The 20,594-nt window shown below is 40.5% G+C and overlaps 1 protein-coding gene across 1 annotated transcript in view; it reads left to right on the top strand.

Annotated features, from left to right (window-relative positions):
* The window catches only part of SOX5 (SRY-box transcription factor 5), a 341,279-nt gene that overhangs the window by 406 nt on the left and 320,279 nt on the right, over positions 1–20,594 (top strand). The window lies entirely within an intron of this gene.

Below are 20,594 nucleotides of genomic sequence, written 5' to 3'. Positions count from 1 at the left end.
AAGGACTGATTCTTAAATCTTTGTATCTCATTTCCATGTAAATCAGGATAAATTTGTTTGAGTTAAGCAACAGGTCTACATCAAGGTGGGAAATGCCATTGGCTCTTGGTCCCTTACTGGAGCTGATTCCTGGAGAAAGTAAATTTGGTCCTGAACTTTGTCACTGTTGTAGAATATATATTAAAAACAAACAAAAAAAAAACAAAACCAAAAAACAAACCTTGGAGAAATTCCAGTGTGTCTTTTGAAATGTTGTGTATAAGCACTAAGGATATGGCTGAGAGAGAGACTACCTGTACCATCCGGGCTGGGGCAGCTGCAGGCAGCAGTGTGGCGAGCTGACGTTCCTGGGCTGGTGGGCAGAGCCCTTCAGGAAGGCAGTGAGGGCAGGAATGAACTCCACGTTGCAGGTCCCCACCCTGAAGAATCTTCCTTGGCCCTTTTCAGTTTCTATAGTTTAAGGTTCTATTTTTTACTTACTCTTGGGCATGAGGTGCCAGGTTCCTAGGCAGACCTGGGTTTTCCTTTTTTCTTTATATAGGATGAACTGTGCAGCCCATATAAAACACCCTGCCATGCAAGTTACTTGAGAAGTCATGTTCAGTGGCAGTGGAGGACCTGCTCACCGGAGGCACAATGTATCATGAAAACAGAGGGCTGCTTTGCTCCATCATCATTTCATTTAGGATGAACAGCAAGAAAATATGTGATTCTATTCTCTGTGGCTTAATTTCAGTCAGAGATAGGTCTTCAGGGCAGTAACATCCTTCTTCCTCAGCTGCCACACCCACAAGACTTCTGTATTAACATGTAGTGCACTGAATGTGTGCAACACATCCTATTCTACCCGCTCCCCCACCCCGCCCCGAGTGCTGTTTCGTGTAAGTGACTGCATGATGCTGAAGCACAGCAGTAGGTGGCTTCTGCTGTCAGAGGAGACCCCCTCAAAATGAGGAGCTGCCTCTGCAGCTGCATGGGCAGCAAAAGCCAGGGTGCTTCCACGGGGCAGCAGCCACAAAAGCCACTTTCTGACAGCTAATGTTCTTATTCCTTAATCATTAGCCCTAATGAAGGGGTTTTGTCATTTTTTTTTTAAAAAAAAAAGGGGGGGGGGGGGGAGAGAAAAGAAAATGAGAAAGAAAAGAAAAAGAGAAAAGAAACAGCCAAGAAGGAGAAAAGACGGGGAATAGTTGGGATTATCTCTGTGCCGTCTCTCAGGTCCAGTGACAGCACGACTACAATGGGTAGCTTTCAGGACTGCATATGGTCTTCCTTCCGAGGGAGTTGATTAAGCGACTCCGGATGAAATTGAAATCCTGTGATTTGACCTTTGTCTGGCCTGGGAGGACTGCAATTCGCATAACAATTTCCTTTTGTTCTTTGTTTGGAGTTATTAATCCAACATGAGCCTCGAATTAATCAGGGGTAGTGCGTTGTTACATTTCTAATTCACAGCTCCACTGCTTGTGTCTTTTTTAATTAAGGCCGAATGATAGCAGGCCTTAGCCCCTGATTGCAACACTTACTAACCACACATTGAGGGATGAAGAGGCTAAATAGGCAGAATGAGATTACTTCAAGGTTTCACTTAATTGTTTTCTTCCTTTAAGTAAAGAGCACTGAATGAACATTGTTAATGCCAGGCTGGAAGTGTTTCTTTTATATATGTTATGTGTGTGTGTGTATATGTGTGTGCAGGGGTGGGGGAGGTTATGATGGGTGCACCGAGGACTCAGAGCTCTAATGGCTCAGGGGTTTGTAAAATTGAAGCCTTTGGTTATTGATTTAAACCATTCATCCCACCTCCCCTGGGGGGCAGGGGCAAGAGTAGAGGAAGGAGGAAAAGAGTTGAAGAACATTAAACTGAAGTTAGCTGCATGGATTTTCTTCTATCCTGCGTGAACCCATTGTTTATATAGGGGCTTTTTCTCTTTGCTGGTGGTTCAAAATGTAGGAAGGTTGAAGGCTATCAGAGATGCTCAAGAAATGTGTGGAGAGATGCAAAGCTCTCTAAAGCCTGGGAGTGGTAATAATGATAATAAAATAAAGGCAAGCCAGTTGTGTCACACACCAGATACTGAAGGATGTTTGAGCCATGTTTCAAAAGCTGTTTGTAAACTTGTATTGTCAGAGCAGTTCAGAGCCACAAAGGCGCAGGTGCTTTTCCAGGGGAATGGTGTAGATGATCTCAGATTCATGCTGGATAAGTCAGCCTGTGCCAGCCGCTCAGGATGCTGGAAAAGAAAATGCACTGAGTGCCCAGCCTTGCAACATTTATTTGCACAAATAGTTCCATTAGGTTGGAAAAAAAAAAAAAAAGCATGACAGGAGTCATATTGCAGGATCAGGCCCAGTGTTTTGGCCTCCTATGTTGTGTTATATTGGGTAGGATTGTTATGGAGAAAGGTTAATATCTGGGGTCCCAAATCTTCAGTTGCTGAATATACAGAAACCCTATTGAATTCCATTTGTGCTGTGCTCCTGCGATATCAGATGGAGCTCTGTAATTATGGGAAACTAACTCTCCTTGAGATATTTCATCCATCCACGGAGCTGGATGGATAGGGGAAGCGCTTGCTTGGAAAAGTTAATGTTTCTGTGTAAAATGGCAAGCTGGTGTTAAGCATACCAGAGTGCACAGATACAGAGCTGCCATTCTCACTCTGGCCTGGGATATTGGGGGTAGCAACACTGTTCCTGCTCTTCTGAATTCTCAATGCGCAGTGGCTGTTCCATGAAGGATTATCTAAGAATGCAATGGTAAAACCTCTAGACAGATTAAGCACAAGTAGGGATGTAAGCTCCAAAGGTGAAAAATGCTCCAGGTAAAAGCTTATTCCTGTATTTAGAAATCTAAATCAGGAACTGAGTCTGCTTTTTTAGATGAACCTGAAAAGAACAGGCTATATATTCAGCCTTCCATAGAAATGTATGTAGTATCTGGAAACAAAAACAAACTGACACACAAATCTTTAGGTCTGGTCTTCAGTTGGTGCATAGGAGCACCAGTGTTTCCATTTCTTTCCATGATCAGTCATGTCAACACAGGATTTACACCAAACCGGGTTCACAGGTTCAAAGCCATTTTCTTGCCTTTACTGCTCTTTTCTTAGGTGTTGCCTGATCCTGTGTGTCAGGATACTTCTGGTAGATTGCCAGCTCCTGTGCTGAGAGAAATCAATGGGATAAGAAGATGCTCAGCATTCATTGGAGTAGGGCTGCCTTACTGGCAGTTCAAGTACTAATAATTCTGTTTTTCAGAACCAGGTTTTATGTTCTTACACTGAATAACACCTTATTCTGCAAGAACTTCTATGGAATCAGACATTGCATAGAGAAAATAGTATTAAGTATGAGTAAGCACATCAGAATCTGACCATCAATCACTCATTCTTGTTTATTTCCATTTAAAGACTGGATACTTCACATTTGTCCGTCTTGTTCCCTTTTTCCTAGAAATCTCTGTAGACCAGGGTACATTTGTTTATAACAGACACAATTCCAGAATCCAGACCTGCTTTCAGTGCCATTGTGTGTCTTAAATCTGTGTGCTTCTTTTTTTAATTATTGTTTGAAGGTTCACTGTCTTTGATTTGAAGGTGTCACATGAAATTTCCAAAGGGTCTCAGGGTGAATGAGTCTGCCCATGTGTTTCTTGTGTGTTTTGCATAACATCTTAAAATCCCAAGTGCAGTTTGTTCTGTCTCCTTTGTAAAAAATCTCATGGCAGTGGTCATTAGAATGGGTATATTTGGGTACTTCTAAAATCTGCTTCTTTTTCTTACCCTTGTATAGCATAATGTTCATCACTGATGTATTCAGTAGCTCTCCTCAGCAAACTTATAATACTTTTTAAGTATTTTGAGAACCTTAAAGATGAAAGAAGTTGTATAAACAGAGGGCAGCAGCATTACAATGCTTCTTTGGATGGTTAACCCTCACTTGCAGGACCTTGCTGTACAGCTAGAGCCAGGTACCCTGTCAGTAGTTTTCAGCAGTTGGCTTGTTCTCTGTGTAATGTGACATTTCTGATTCCTTTCAATTACTCTGGGAAGGAAGTTAGGCTTCATGCCACAGTTAGGAACCGAAAGGCCAGGTCAGGGTGCATGATAACACTTTCCTGTCCTTGCCCAAAGTGGCTGTAGTTGCACTTATTTAAGGGACAATCTGTTCATCAGTAGTTCTTGAATATTTGTAGCTGCAACGGTCAGCGGTAATGAGTCCACAAATGAATAAGGAGTGACTTTTGTGTTGCTGCTGCTGTTATTCCTGACAGTTTTAGACAATCTGTTGCTACTTATGAAATATTTGTGTGGAGATCAAAACTGCCCTCTCCTCTCCAGCAGGGATGTGCTCCTCATGTCTACAATGACAAGTCGCCCTTGTGCAGCAAAATGCCAAATTTCAGCAGTGGCACATTGACCATGCTGCTCCTCCACCTCGTGTGGAGGTGCTGACGCTCCTTCTCCTTGAAATCAGTGGCAGGTCAGCCCTGGCCCGTTATATTTCTCTGCTCTCCCCTTTCGGACATAAGGTAGAGATTACGATTAATGGTCCTTTGAGTTGCTCGGCGCTCCTCCCTCTGCGCTGTCTCCCCGCGATCCCCCTTCCCGCGCCTCCCTCTCCCCCCGTCAATGGGAGCCTTTGATGTCGCACAAGAGAAGACTGTTGGCTAACAGTCTGGAGGCTGCTTCATTTGAACTAACCACCACATGAAAACAAATGTGATCCATCATATTTCATTAACTAGCTGCCCCCTGTTCGGGTGCCCTTTTTTGATGTCAGAGCGCATCCTGGCAGAAATCAGAAAGATATGTATGATTAAGACCAGTAATAATAGTTAGTGCATTGTATTGTAAATTACCTTTCTGGGCCCCGTTACTTTATCAGCCCCACTGGCCTTGCCTTGGGTACATTTTTGACTACTCTGTATATACAGTGTATTAGCGCAATGGAGATCATTATGTGGCCTGTATTTGAGTCATTTTTATTTAAGATGCCAAACAATAAGCTGTTGATTGGGGGAACAAGAGGCGAACAATAATGTTCTGTGTCACATAATACACCACCATTTTCCAGCTTTGCTTTAGAAGGGCCCTCTTTATTGTTTTTGTATAAAAATGGTTCTTAGGAGGAGGAATATTTTGCTGAGGTATGTCATTATTTTGCAAATTTCTATTATCTCATCATGTTGTCTTCATTGTAAATTGCAGCTAATTAGGAACCTAGTTAGAGCCCCAGCTTTGAGGCTGGCTTTTTTTGTGAAAAGAGCCCACCGATTACCGCACTACAAGAGAGGAAGGGAGAGAAAAAGGAGATTAATCTGGTTACCTAGGCGACACTCGCTTCCATCTGCGAGGAACAATACATTTTTGTTTCCTTGGCTCAGTTCAGATCTGTTTTGTTTAGGGGGAAAAAAAGAGAGAGGGGGAGAGGGAGAGGGAGAGAGAGAGAGAAGGGGAGAGAGGGAGAGGGAGAGGAGGCAGCCCCACAACAATGCTGGACTCTGTCTGGCCCCGGCTTACCCGCTTCCATCCCTCCGCAAGTTCGGGGTCTCAGGGGAGTGGGAAGATGAAAGAGATAAGCTCCAAAGTTGTCAAAGGTCATAACCTTGCCACACAAAGCCAGCAGTTTTACTTCTAAATCCCCTTCTCCCAAAAAGCACTTAATGAAATAATATACTGTGCTTCTCAACACCCCGTAGTCTTTATTAAGCAGCAAGGCCCCCGAGATGGTGAATTTAAGGAGTCGGTTAAAACTTCTGACTAAACAGTCGCTGACTAGGAGCATCTACAGTAGACGTGAGGGGGGGTTTCTGAGCAAGAAAGACAACTTTTCTTCCAGTGTCTCTTGTTAGCAGTATTGTGGCTTCCCTGACACATGTTTTATAGCTGCCTTCACACAAAAGGCAGAGGTCTGTGAAGGCAGGGTAATTCTCCTTTTTGTCTTCTTTAAAAAAATAAAAAAATCTTTTCGGTTACCTTCACAAGGTCATGGTTTAACAGATGACAGTGACCTGTATCTTTCCTGTTGTGCATCAAATTATAAAACCCTTGCACAGCTTTTGCATGGGGTAGACAATACAGCCGCGTTATTTGCTTCTTATTTTGGAGCAGCTTGCCAGAAAAAGGACGGGGGTAATAACCAGAGCTGATGGAGCCTGGCTGAAAGCTCAGAAATGCTCACAAGCTCTTGAACTGAATTGGCTAAACCCACAGCCTTTTGATAAGCATAATGGTTTCTCCAGGTGTTATGTCATCATGTATAATGTTTTGCTATCTGGTAGTGTTATGGATGATGACATAAAGTCACAAAAATATCGAAGTTACCAATTTTAGCTTATCTGATCTTTCCAAACCTGGACTGTGCTGATAAAATCAGAATAAGTATCAGGTTAACAATTCTACATCTTGTGTTCTGCATTGCTCTGGAATACTGTTCTTATATTTTCTTCCTCTAAAGAAGCTTCTAAAAGCTGCTTCAGTGACAGTGTGTTGGTCCCTCTGACTGCAATGACAGTCATCATGTTGAAAAATTACAGATATTCAGAAGGAAAGAATGGATGAAGGTATGACAGCTTTTTTGTGTGAGGAGCGCGAGGCATCTTAGAATTGAAGTCATTTGAATTTCCAGTTCTTCCACATGCATTCGGTGGGATCTTGGCCAAATCATTTGGCCTATTTCTGCCTGGGGCCTTGACCTATAAAGTAGGCAAAGCTGTATTTCTCTACCATGGAGGATAACTTGAGTCTTAATTAATTAAGGACTTATGAAGAGTTTGAGATGCTTGTATAAATGCAGAACATTTAATCCTTACCTCTTCTGTTTCACTAAATGCCTTGTTGGGTACACCTGAACCGGTTCTTCTGAGAAGAACTCTCAAGTGAAAATTAAATCAATCATACTTGACTTTGTTAATTGAAGAGACTTGCTGAGATGTTTTGCAGACATTTGGATGGAGCAGTTGTCACCTCACAGAGAATTAGCTCACTGTTAGCCGTCATTTTACAAGCTCTGAGGAGAATGTCCTCAGTAATTCTGCAATGCATTAAAATGAGGTGGGGGAGGAAAGATGGTTATACGATATCTGTGTGTGAAAAAGAGACTGCTCTTTGGTACACAGTTGGTACTGTTTGAGGGAAAGATTTGGGGAGTGAAGTAGCAACTAGAGATGTTAGCAGTATAAAGAAAGGAAGAGGAGTATTTCACAAGTTTGTTTAAATGGTGTTTTTGCATTTTAGTAGCAATGTTCATTCTGAAGGAATCATTATGAATGCTTCAGAATTGTAAGGGGGGGTGGAAATCACCCATTATGAGAGAGAACAAGCATGACTCCACATAACAAGTTAGAGAAAGATGTTACTCTGAACTACATTATAATTTGGAGAGACTCCAGGGTTAGCCTTCTGTTCTTTGAGATGGGTGGGGAGGGGGCATTTAATAACTTTTGCTGGCCTACACTGTTCTTACATCTTGTGGAAAAGGTTGACAGTGATGGAGTGTGGACAGAGCCTATTACTTGTTGAACAGACATCATAAAGTGGAAAACCAAAGTCATACTACTCATGTTGGGAAATGCTGCCTATTCATTTAGACACCAAAGAGCATTATCTCCACCTTAGGATTTATCAAGGAAAAAGAAAAATAAAGTAAATGCGATGTCATTTTAAGTGACTGCTTGGGAGAAACAAGAGTGTGTTTCAGTCTGATATGGTTTCACTTGGGCTCAGAAGACTAGGAATCAAGAATCAAAAGGAAGCTTTTTAGAAAAAAATTCCAGGGTGGCCCAGTCATGAAGAGCTTTGCTGAGCCCTGAACTACAGAGATGGAAGGATCCTCTTGAAGAATTGTTACAGTTTCGTGAAAGTTCAATGTCTGCTTCAGCCCCAGTATAAAAGCAAGAGCATTTATTGGCAATTCTGTGCAACTGTCGTCCTAACAAGGAATTCTGTTTCCATGTATGTACTTCCAAGTACGTGCTTAAATCCATTTCATTTTCTTGAAATGGAAGAGATCTGTTCTTCCAAGGAAGGGAACTGCAAAAGGCTGCATTTCCTCTCATGTCCTGGCACCGTTGCTAAGGTCTGCAATACTGCATGCTTGCCTAGATAGACCCAGGTTGTAGTTGAGACTTCTTAACGCCCCAGCCACCTGATGTTTTTGAGATGGTGAAGCTGAGATGGTCTGCACTGCAGCCTGCAATCTCACAAGCTGTGGCACCAGCGGACTGCTGCCCACCTAACACCAGCCTGGAGTGTGGGATGGGGACAGACTGCCAGAGGGGAGTGCCAGGACCTTACTCCTGGAGACTCTGATGCGTCCCTGGAAGGTCTTTCTTTATTGCTAATTGGTGTAAAGTCTGCTTGGGTCCATCAAATCTGGCAAAATAAAACCCAGAGGGGAATATTGCTGCAGCCTCACGTCACAACTTCCGTGTTGCATTTTGGAACGACACAGAATGTCATCTTGAATTGTTAGTCTGAAAGTTCCTCAAAGGGTTTCTGTTCAGGCCAGTCCCTTATCAGAGCCAGTTTAAGAAATTTAGCTCTTAAATTCCATTTCTTTTGAAACTATTTTTTTTTCTGTGTTGTGTAATGGTTTCCCTGTGTTTCCAGTCCATTACTGTCAGGTCTTTTTGGGAATGTCAGTTTGCATAAAAGCTGATATAAACATTCAGCAGAGCTTGAAGCAGCCCCTGAATGAATTCTGTCTTGGGAAACCTAGTCCTGTACCAAAATAATTTCTGAATAATCATTGTGAGGACCAAGATCTGTGCTATTTCTGTGTTATTCTATAGTAAAGAACTGGTAAATATTTTTCATACAGGCATTTGAGGAGATGTGAAGAACTCAGAGGGACAAGATACAATAGTTCATGTTTCTTGGTCTAGCACTTCTTTAGAAAATTTTACCTTCTCTTTCAACTTAATGAGAAATTTCCCTGGGAGAATAGGATGTGTTGCAAATGTGTGAGCAGTCTGCCATGGAAAGCAACCCCACAACTAGCCGCTAGCAGTGGACAGTTTGGCTCTTTAAACCATAGTTAGGGTCAGAATTTAGATTGGAAAGGACGTCTGAAAGTCATCTGGTCCAACCCTTTACTCAAAGGATGGACAACCTGGAAATTAGTTCAGGTTGTTCAGGATATTATTCAGTTTCTAGGCACTTGGTCCAATGTTGCACCACCCTCACTGTTAATATTTTTTTTTCCTATGTATTTAATTGTAATTTCTCTTGTTATTATCGTTCTACTTAACAATATAGACTGGATGTTAGTAACATTTCAGGACAATGTTAAATCTCTTATCTGTTTGGTAGAGGGCATTTACATGGTACAGGATTGAATGTTACTGCAATTATTAGCAAACATGGAAGATGCACAAATGACACAATTATTGGTGCATGTTGGCTATTGGAGAACATGGTGCTAATGAGTAACCACCTCTGCCTCTCTCCCTCTCTCTCACGCCCTCACTGATACAGCTTTCTCTTTTCTGACAAAAGAGAAGAAAGGAGGGGAGGAAAAGAGAGCAAGAAAATCCTTCATCTGTTACATAGGTAGCACATACACTCAGTGTAAGAGACCAGTGTGCTGTATACATGAGCTGTAGATAATAATTTTATTTATCCCTTTCTAGGGCACACCACATCAGTGGCTTGTCTGGGGGCAATTGAAAAGGAGTTAAAGGAAGCAGTTGTTGATCACTTTTACTTCTTCCTTGCTTTATTTTTATGCATGGTTACCCAGCGCCAAAATGAGAGGACTCCTTTTGTGTGTCATTTTCATTTTATCTGTGAACAGAAAGCTATGTTTAGAACCTCATGACTGAATAAATTTCCTACAGATAAGAGCTTTCTTTAAGACAGGCCCTATCATGTGGGCACTCTGTGAGACTGTTTCTCCATTCTACTTAAACTCCTCTCTGCTCCTTCAAAAGTGAGAAAGACCCATAGAAACAGATTTTGAGGAAATATCCTTGGTATAAAGGGCTTCCCAGGTTAATATGGAACCAACAGAATAACTGTGCCTTCCTCTGCAAATGAAATTGTGCTCTATTAGCTTTTTGAGAGAAGCTAACAGATACACCCTCTATTCCTTCACAAAACATATGTTAGACATCTTTGAAGAGGACTTCAATACAGTGCACAGAGATTTTATTGCTTAATATGCTTTGGTTCAACAGTCCGTAGAATAAAATAGAAGTGTTGGCAGCAAAGACTGTTCAAAAATCATAAATTAAGTCTCAAAATGAAAACTTGGCATAATAGCTGTGGCATTATAAGCAAATATATCCTGCATCCCTTTTTCATTGCCTTTTTGTTTCTGAACTTCTTCAATGCATTCAGCTGATGCATTCTGGGCATTAACAATAAATCTCAAAATTTAAAAAGTGAAGCCCAAGGTGGTTTTGATTTGAGGAGTCGCAGCTTTGAGAGAAGCACAGACACTGGAATATTTGTAAGTAATGAAGGGTGAATCTCAGAAGACTAAGAAAGTCAGTTTAGTTTGGATCAACTCCTGAAATCTTGAGTGGCTGGCTGTACAATTCAGGCAGTTGAACAGGTTTTCCTATGAGCTTGCTAGGATTTTGTCTTCTGCTTATTGTTTATCAACATGCACATACTTCCTGTGATAGATGATGACAGGAGAAAGGGTTCATTTTCATGAAAGTACTATGAACTTCAAAAAAAAAACCAAGTAGTAATTTGGTAACAGAAAAGTAGGAGTCACTTGAGGTTTTTTGCAGTAGATATTTCATGGTACTCTGTTAAGTCCCCTCCCACAGTGGCTCTCCTTCAGCAGGTTTACAGAGCCGTGCTCTAGTTGCAAATAATTATTTTTTTTCTGTCTTGGAATGTTGCACCTTCTATAATTCATGTACAATGAATAACTGAGCCGGAAAAAGAATAGTTTTTCCGTTCGTTGCTATCCGTTGCATATGCTTTGGAGAAGTTTTATTCTCCTCCTGATCCTGCTAATATTTAGTTGTGTGCTTGGCTCTGTGTAGGTCAATAGTTTGCAGGTCTCGGGTATCAGTTACTGTCATTCTTGCTGAAAACACCCTCCTAGACAACAAAAAAGGAGTGCAGAAGTAAGAAAAAAGAATGTAAAACATAGATGTTTAAAGTGTATACAACATTTCTCAGGCACTCAATTTGAAACATTTAATATATGTATTTCTTTTTCATTGAGTTGTTTAAAAATGGCAAGTTGATTGGCTTCCTTTCAGAAGATTGTTGGTGGTATTTTCTTTACTGATGCCCCTGTGGACCTGCATACATTGATTACTCTTTCTTCAAGCTTTCAGTCTGGAACTTTTCATCACATTGATGATCAGTAATTGAAAAAACCCCACAAACAAATGAAGGGAATTGGAGGGATTGATGGTCATCCACACTTCGAAAAGTGACATTGTAAGTCAGATTTAAATATGAAAAGACAAGGAAATTAAGATTTCTCAAGACTGTTTGTATATGGTGTTACAAAATTCCCCAAACTACACTGATTGCATACATTGGATTGACTGAAGGCTTTGATAATTTAGCATAAAAATCAAGTACACTATGCACAATTCTCCATACTTTTTCAGCTGTTTCTGCCATCTCATGTATATTCTGACCTTTAAGGACAGTCTTTCTATAGTCAGTGCTCTGTAGTATGTAAATGTTTCAGCAGCTAGATGAAGTCTTTGGCCAGCAAGTCAATAAAACTTGCTGTGAATCTGCACATTTTCTATTGCATTCAACTTTTATGCTTCCAGAGTGAAGATGATTAAGTTTTAAAAAGTTTGGAGAATTTGACTTTAAACATTGTTGACAGTTTCAGGAATCATTGGGCAGCCTGACATAATGTTATTCATGATGAGAGAGCTGTCAGCACAGATCAGGAGTGGTACCAGAGAGAAATGTAAGGCGATATTTTTGCTATAGTATGTGGGGATTTAGCGACTTCTATTAGTAATGGGAGTTTTGCAGTTCAATCCCCAAGCATCATCCCTCCAAAAAAATGCTGAAAACATGCCCTGTAGTGTAGCTTGAATTAAATTTTATGTTTGCTGTTGTTTGGACATTGAAGATCATCGTGTCTGAGCAGTGGCTCTGGTTCCAGTTTCCTTCAGGTGCTGCTGAAGAGTAGGGAGCTTGTCATGGTTTAACCCTAGCCGGCAACGAAGGGCCACGCAGCTGCTCGCTCACTCCCCCACAGTGGGATGGGAGAGAGAATCAGAAGGGTAAAAGTGAGAAAGTGTTGAAACCCAGCCCAGCAAGTTACATCTTGCAAGGAGGTACAGGTCCTCACTCTTACTGTCTTTAGAAAGTAGTATGTTTTTTAGGACAGAGATTATATCTCTGTGTTTGTGAAGTATGCATAATATTTTGAGTGCTAATGTAATATAAGTAGTAATAATGACAACTTCAGGGTTTTTTTATTGCCACTAAATCTTTGTTGTCTAAATGATTCCATAGCTATTTTTCCTTTTCCTTACATTTTCTTGCTCATTAAATTTTGATGCAACCCTATGGGGGGAAAATAGAGAAGAGAGAACAAAATGTATTAATCCATCAAAAGCTGTGCTGAAAATGTTTGCATGCTTCTACTGAAAGGTCTCAATTTTAAGCCACAGCCTAAATCCATTCTTGTTTCTGTTTACCTTTAAAGTATTTTCAGTCATTGTATACTTATAAAATAATTAGCATACTTCAAAACCCACTACTTTTGTAAAGCCAAGGTTTCTATGGTATGAATTCTTCCCAGCTGTGATAAAACACTCTTGAAATTAACAGTAGCTTGATGAGATCTATATGGGACTTGGTAACAGGAGCAACCTTTGTGCCGCTGTAGCTGAAATTACCTCAGCACTTCCCACTGCCCACTACAACCTGAGTTTTCATGTGATTATTTCAGCTGTCCATGCATCCGCTGCAATGATGTTTATTGTACAAAATTTCAGGTTTTGAGCACGTTTTTAAATCTACCAGATTTAAATATAAAACATTTTACTCTTTCTTTTCTAATTATTCCCTCTTGGAAGCTGTTTTTTCTTTCTATCATTGTGATTTCCTTTCTTTTAAAGTAATTTGTTAGACTCTGGTTTTTCCTAATGTCAGTTACCTTTGGGTTTGTATGCCTGTCTCTTAAATATTTCATTGAGGCTTGATCTTGCAAGGTCCAGAGTACTTAGGTGATTAAATATGAGTAAGTGCTCTGTAGGATCTTCAGTGAGAGTGCTGGGGCAGAAGCAAACCCTATAGAAGAGTCAGGGTGAGCTTTCAGCTGAGGACTGGCACTCAGCACTCCTGAGAGTCTGGGACCCAGGGATTCACTCATAGCTGTGGTTTTACCTCACTTTACTCCACCGTAGAGAGGATATGGGAACATTTGTGTCCATTTCCACAATTTTCTATGGTTAAACAATTGATGCTTGATGAGTTCTTACAGAGAAGTGTGCATATTTGTACTTTGTGTGTGTTTATAAGCATGCAAAATACATATTTATTCCAATTTAATGTAGTAATACTCCCAGCTTGAAAGTAGTCTCCTACAGATGTACTTTAAAATTACTAAAGAAACCCCTTTTTAATGCATCAGACACTGTAATGTGCAACCCATGCCCCATCTTCTAGGCTGTTACGATGCTAAAACTTGGAGTGGCTGCAGAGTGCCGGGTAAAAATCATCTTTGTCCATATGTAATGTTTTAAGGCAGTTATACATGTTTATGCTGGTTATGAACAGTTCTAGTCATTATGGCAAGTGTTTTAATTTGAAAACCTTTTCTGATAGACTTAAAGTGTTTAAAAAATGCAAATACAAATGAACTTGGTGTCCCCAGAATGCTGTACTTCTCCACAGAATAAGTCTGGGTAACCACTAATTCTTGAAAAATTGAAGTGTGGCTTCCAAGCCTGAACTGTGTCATGAGATCAGCCACAAGTGCACGCTATCACAAGGTCTGCAAGTAATCTAAATCTGGCATTACCAGGTGTCTTCAGGATTGTACCACATGCTCAACCCTGTACTGACATGGGGTAGAGCGCTGGGATTCCTGGGGGAACTTTGCCATCTCCTGTCTGTGAGCTTCTCCTCTCTTTGGCTCTGAAGCTATGTGATAGGAGTGCTAAGGATCCTGGCCAGAGAAAGATTTTTTCGCATGGTTCTTGGGGGCGAGGTACCAGCCGCCCCAGCAATAATGTGTGTCACAAGCAGAGTAACTCGCTTTGAGCTTCCCTTTTATTTGCAAGGAGAGTTGGGATTCTGACTCTTTCAGACTGGAGCAGCACATGTCTTTCTTTTGAGTACTTTGTTGTGGACTGTTTAGCTGATCTCAGTTTTCTTGGGTGTGCGAAAAAAACAACAGGATGATAAAGATATTCTGACTGCACGGAGGCCCTGGGCTATGGTGTTCAGCTTGTTACATTGCTTCTTATATCGTGGTTTCACTTCCGTGTGATGAACAGACTGCCAAGACAGCCTTAAGTGTCGGAAGACATTCTCAAATTTCATGTACCTGGTTTTAATCCTATTAGTCAGCAGTGTACTAAAGTGACTTTATTTTGGTTAGTGTCCAGAGGAACGAGGAACGTGATTCTTCTATCTACATCACACTGGGCTACATGACAAGGTTTGTGTTCTGTAGGTTTTTCTTCCCTCCAACAGAACTCTGCTTTTGTGCATGAATGGATGGGTTATTTGGGTCTGGGTGATGATGTGATCCTTGAAGGCAATTCTGTACGGTTAGTCCACTTGCAATTATTGCTCTCAGACCGGATATATCTTCCTTTGTCGAAGGAGATACAGTAATTTTTTTCTGTTTTCCCCAGAGACCAAATGACTGTCTGAAAAAAAACTGATTATATTAATTCCAGATGAACACGAGGGTCTTTCTAATGATTAGAAGTTACAATGCATTAGGCAACAAGGGGTTTCTGTTGTTGATTATCACCCGTTCAGCTTTTGATTCCTTTCTGCTGCCATCCTGATTACCAAATTTATTCAGATACTGACTGAAATTTGTCCAGGTAGACCAAGCACTGAGGTGAGAAGGCTTATATTGTGAAGTGGCTTAGCATCTCAGTCACTGAGGACTTGGTCATATAGATTCTTTGTACCGTATATATTCATTTCCTTAATGCCCTGCTCTTAGCCTAACTTGTATCCAGCTAATAATTCAATAGACATTAATTGTTATAATCTGTCTAAGAAAAGCACATACAGAAGGCGAGTTTTCAGTATTCAGTTCATATTGGTGAACATGAAAGATAACCCCCACAGGGGCTCTGTCTACAAGCGCTAGGGACTTCTCAGAGGAAAATGTACTGACAGATCTCAGGTCAACACCATAATCATCCCTCACAGAGATTGATTCTGGACATACTGTAGGTAATGGATATATTTTAGTTCTGTTGGGATTTATGTCACTTTGTGGTCCAATTGTTCTAGACATTTTGTCCATCAAAGTAGGAGCATCTACACAAAGCAATAAAATAGCAGCTTGTCTCCTTGGATCTAACAAACAAAAAACCAAAAATGCTTTCTGATCATTCGGGCTTTTCCATATCTCTAGCACTTAAAAAAATTTATTGCAGTAGCTCTTATTGGCAAGAGTTGGCTGCCAGGGGCTTTCTTGACCAGGAATGAATGCAGTTACCTAGTGTTGTATATCTAAATGTGCATCTGGAAAAATGTTGCGGTTTTACCCGACTCCTTTCTGGTCTGCCCCTCTCCTTCCTCCCTACCACGTACAGCCTGCAGTGGCTGGGGCATTACTGCAGTGGCCGCAGGAATCTAACAGTGTGACAGGAAGGGCAAACCCTGCCCGGCCCAGTATGAAAGGAAACTGCTCAAAGAGGGTTAGGCCTGCAGCAAAAAAAAGATCTTGGGTGGCCTCCGTGCCTCTGGAGGTAGTGTAGGAGAACTCTTTAGGAAGAGTCAGTCCTGCCAGGCAGCAGAATGGCAGAGCAAGGTGTGTGAATTTCCAAGTCTGAATAAAAGAGGAAACTGACTGAAAATTTGAGGGCTTTGGGTATAAAATCAGTCACTTGCAGCTCAAATTCTTATCCCATCCTCTCTTGCTATTTACATATCGTGTGGTTTTCTTTAACCTCTTTTTTTCTACATTTTCATTTGCCTCCTTTCAGCATCGACCTCTGCCTGTCCATCCTTCTTCCTCTTTTGCTGGTTCTTTCAGTCTTCCTTATTTTCTCTAAGGAACATCTTTTTTGTTGTTATTCTTATCTAGCCAGCAGTAAGAGCTGCTTCTAGCACTGAAAGTTACTCTGGCTCTGGGGTCATTGAATCTGGCCCGTCGAGGTATCTAGGAGAAACACTTGGTATGTTGACATTCTAAGATGAAGTTGTCATGATGGCTGTTTGGAACACTTGTCTGATCTGACAGTATTTACTTTCTCGGCAGTTTCGGTTGAAAAGAAGAACAGCGCATCTAGGGAGTAAAGCTGCAACTTGTAGCCTGGCCTTGGTGCTCTTAAGGAAAGCATTATTTTATAAACAGATAGTGAAATGGTTAGCCATCACAGAAGACAATATATTATTGATCTGTTACTGATAATTTTCCGAGGCTATTAAACTTCCAGGCATCATGAAAACAGTCTTCACTTCTTAAGCCAGAACTTTTTAGGTGAAGGTAATGTACTTTTAATCATAAATGTTCCTTGTTAATAGCCAGGTATCTCCAACCAAAGTATATGAATGTAGTATGTTGTTATATTGTTCATGGATATGGAGCCAATAATACTTGTGAAATAGTCCCATTCTTCCTCTGTTTCAAAGAAGTAATGTTAATGCTTGTGCAGGCTAATGAATTGAGCTCAGGGGACTGAGTTCTCGGTTCATTCCCAGAGTTGCTATAGCACACTCAGCAGCAAAGTTCAGCCACACTGTGTTACAGAAATGCCCTGTTTTTATGATGGATTTCTGCTGTAGTCAGATAGGTAGTTCTCCATATGATTAATTCCTTGGCCCGTTTAGTTCCTTGGAGAAAATCAGGATTATCAGTCCCAATCCTGAATGTAATTTGCTGAACGTTGCAAAGAAGCAACAGTCCTATTGGAATCACTGCTCAGAGTTAGTAACCAAAGAGTGATACATTGTGTTGGTACATTTCTCTGGTCTAGGAATATTCTTAGCTGGGCTTTCTCCCAATACTGTCACTTGTGCTAGGTAGTGTCAAGAAAAGAGCAAAAGCTGCAGCTGAAGGCTGGGTCACATCTTAATTTCCAGTACAAGCGGTGTTTCTTTTCTCTGTCCTGAAAAGAGATTTGAATCATCTGAACAGGAGGAATATCTAATTAATATAATATCAATAGATAATACTAATCTTTAAATGCTGCCAGCTGCAAGTTCCTACCTCTTTTGGTGTGTTACATAGGCATAATTTCATTTCAGCTGGAAAAAAAAGCAAAGAGTCAAATTGTGCCCTTACAGGCAAATCCAAAGGCAACATTTACATCTAAATATACAATTAGGTCATAGCAAATCACTTGATCAGGCAGTGCGCTGCCTGATCTTTTCTGCTTGGCAATCAAAGGGCAGATTCTGATACACTTTTGGTAAGTAGCCAAATTGGTTCCATCTACATGAACAGATTCACAAGAACTTTCATTTGAAGAAACTTCTTAACTCACATTTCATACATGCATGAAAGCAGCCCTTATAGCTCCCTTATAACATGAGTTCTGAGACCTGAGTATTGAAACAGTGCTGGAGTCCTGGCAGCCCACAGAGTTTCATGCAGATATAAAGAGTAGCTGGGACTCGTAGCCCTGAACAGTAACATCTTACATCATTTAAAAAAAAAAAAAAAAAAAAAAAAGTAAAATATTTATCCCCCAAATTCCCACAGTTAGCTTGAACAACTCTATGAGCAATCCCAATTTCAGCTGCACTTCCAGAGGTTTTCCAGAGCTCTGTTGAACTCTGTTGTTTCAGTTCCTAACTGTCCAGCTGTTGACAACTTTCTCCTCTAGTATGTATTCAAACCAGAGCTTAATAATACATTTTAAAAACTTTATAATTGCTCTTTCATGCTACTTTGACATGGAAATCCACAGAGGGTAATCATAAAACCAGAGACTTCTTGTCCTCATAAACCTCCAGGAGTACCTGCTATTAGTCTGCTATATGTTGTTCTAAACTTTACTGTGTTTTATAATCTGTTCAGCTGTATGGTCTCCTGTGATCTGCAAACATGAAATATTGACATTAAAAATCTAATGCATATCACAGGAATAGGAAAGGAAAGGCATGTTAAAACTTCTCAGAACTAATTATGTGGTTAGGAAGCCTTAGAGAGTGTAATAGCCAGAGACTTTCTTCCTGCCATTGAGACCAAGTGGATTGGCCAGATTAGTAGAGTGCTGGCGCATGTCAAGTAGGTACAAAATACTAGCTATGTAAAAAGTCACTTGGTGTGTAGATGGACTTACCCTGTGCTAGGATGTACATGAATTTATCTCAAAAGCTGGATGGATTGCCTATATTCTTTGAAACTATCAGGACTGCTTTTCATGAGTAACACTGTCATCTTTTTTAATTGAAAGGGTCAACTTATGGAGCATAATATTTATTCAAATAAGCAAGTATTGCTTCAAAGTGAGTGCTCTGAAGAGCAGCAAAAATATAACCCATCCTCAGTTTCCTACCTTTTCTTTCCCAGTGCTAATCCATTATATAATATTGCACACTTCAGCTGGATGAGCACGTTGGCCAGTATTGCCACCTTTAGATAGTATTAACCATCCCTCTGGTTGAGATCAGCTTCACATAATGCTTTTGGAATGTGATGCTCTTCATTTGCTACGTTTTATATCTAAACTATTGTGCATTGGCCACTGACCTGCTATCAATCAACTCAAATGCCTCAGTGCCCTTTCCATCCATTTGTGTTTTCTCTCTGTGTGCTGAGAATTAGATTTAAAGCAATGTGCCAGTGATTAAACAATTACTCTGTCCTCTCTCGTACATATCAATAATTTGAAAGAGAAAAAAGCCAGCTATTCTTTTGTGTGCTTGACTGTGGCCTCTAGCTTTGAATCTAGTATATGATGACAAAGTGGTGTCTGCTTAAAAAAAATAATAATTGTAACACATGTGGCCTTTTCAATTCCATTTGGGGACCTCTAACCATCATAAAACAAAGAGAGCAATTTAATGCAGGCTTTGATAATGTCATTTTCGGTCACCTTTTAATTAATAAACATGAAAAGCCTGAAATTGGATAGATCTTCTGAACTAACAATGGCAGCAATGTGAACTCATTTTCAAAGACAATTTTAAGGGTATTTGAAGGTGAGCATTACTATTTAGGAAAACGGCTGGGATGACAGGCTACCAATTAACAGCCACTAAGATGTATTTGGGCTGAGGCTGCAGGACACTGATATTATACTGCTCTTCATATGAGCTACTATTTTATGCTATGTAAGAACTAAAGGGTAGGAGAAGTTTATTACTGTGAACTGAAGGAAAGCACAGGGTAGCTGACTTCCCTACCAAGTTGGAAGAAGGATTGGCTGTGAGCCTGAGATATGTCTAACGCATGTCTTCTCTTTGTCTCTCCAAACCTTACTGAAGAGTACCGCTTCTCCATATGCTTACTGTGGGGGCAAAGGCATAATCCCTGCTACTGTAGCCCTTATCAGTATATACACTAGCCTTTTGGATGCTGTTAAAGTAATCATTCTAAGTGGATAAAAGTCCATGGAGACTGCATGTTGTTTATTAGACCCCAGGGCTTCTGTTTCGTTTCCTGGTATTTCTGGACTCCATAGCAGCACTGCTTCTTGAGGAGGCCTGTTCCCAGACTTCCCCTTTCCAGGAGTCATAAAATAGGAGAGGGAAGACACAAGGAGAGGCAGAATGGCTGTGGTACTGGAAATGGCTCTGCTTCCCTGCTTCCCTCTGCTTTTCCATTTCTCTCATGTACACACATGTGATTACATGTGCAATGTGTAATCTGCAGCCAGAGCTTAACTCCTGGTATTTTGACAAATATAAGTTTAGTCCAGATTCCTGCTTTGAGCTCAAATACACAAATGAGCAGCAATGCAATTAGGAAAAAGAAAAGTACTGTTTCAGTTTACATACTCCTGAAGAAATTATGTTCAGTAGTGCTAATTGGAACATCAAGTACTGATTATGATTATCAGGAGAACTTGTCTCTCAACAATGGCAGTATTGTAATGAGAAGACTTGTTCTTTTCCTGAAGGATCAATCTATTACTGGTAATCAGTGTTTTGCCATGTAGCAAAATGAAGGCATTTTAAGTTATGCGAATCTTGCAAAAATGGACAAAACAGTATTTTTAGGTTATTTTTAAATGCTACAAAATTCTATACATTCATAATATTGAATTCCTCATATTGCACAACAGAAGATCCATTGTAGTGCATCTAATTGGACAGATAGTAACGTAAAGGATGGTCTCTGTATCACAGCGCTCTTTTTGGTTCTGAAGAACTGTTGCCCTTTGTTGTTGTGTTCTGAAGAGGAGCAATTCCATGCATGGATGTAAGCTTTTAGGGAAGAGGATGAAGGGGTCCTGAATACACATCCAGGAAGATACTAGTGTCAGTCTTCCA

The sequence above is a fragment of the Falco naumanni genome, chromosome 5 (genome assembly GCF_017639655.2).
Source record: "Falco naumanni isolate bFalNau1 chromosome 5, bFalNau1.pat, whole genome shotgun sequence".
Lineage (NCBI taxonomy): Eukaryota > Metazoa > Chordata > Aves > Falconiformes > Falconidae > Falco > Falco naumanni.
This window is presented reverse-complemented; position numbering and strand designations above follow the sequence as displayed.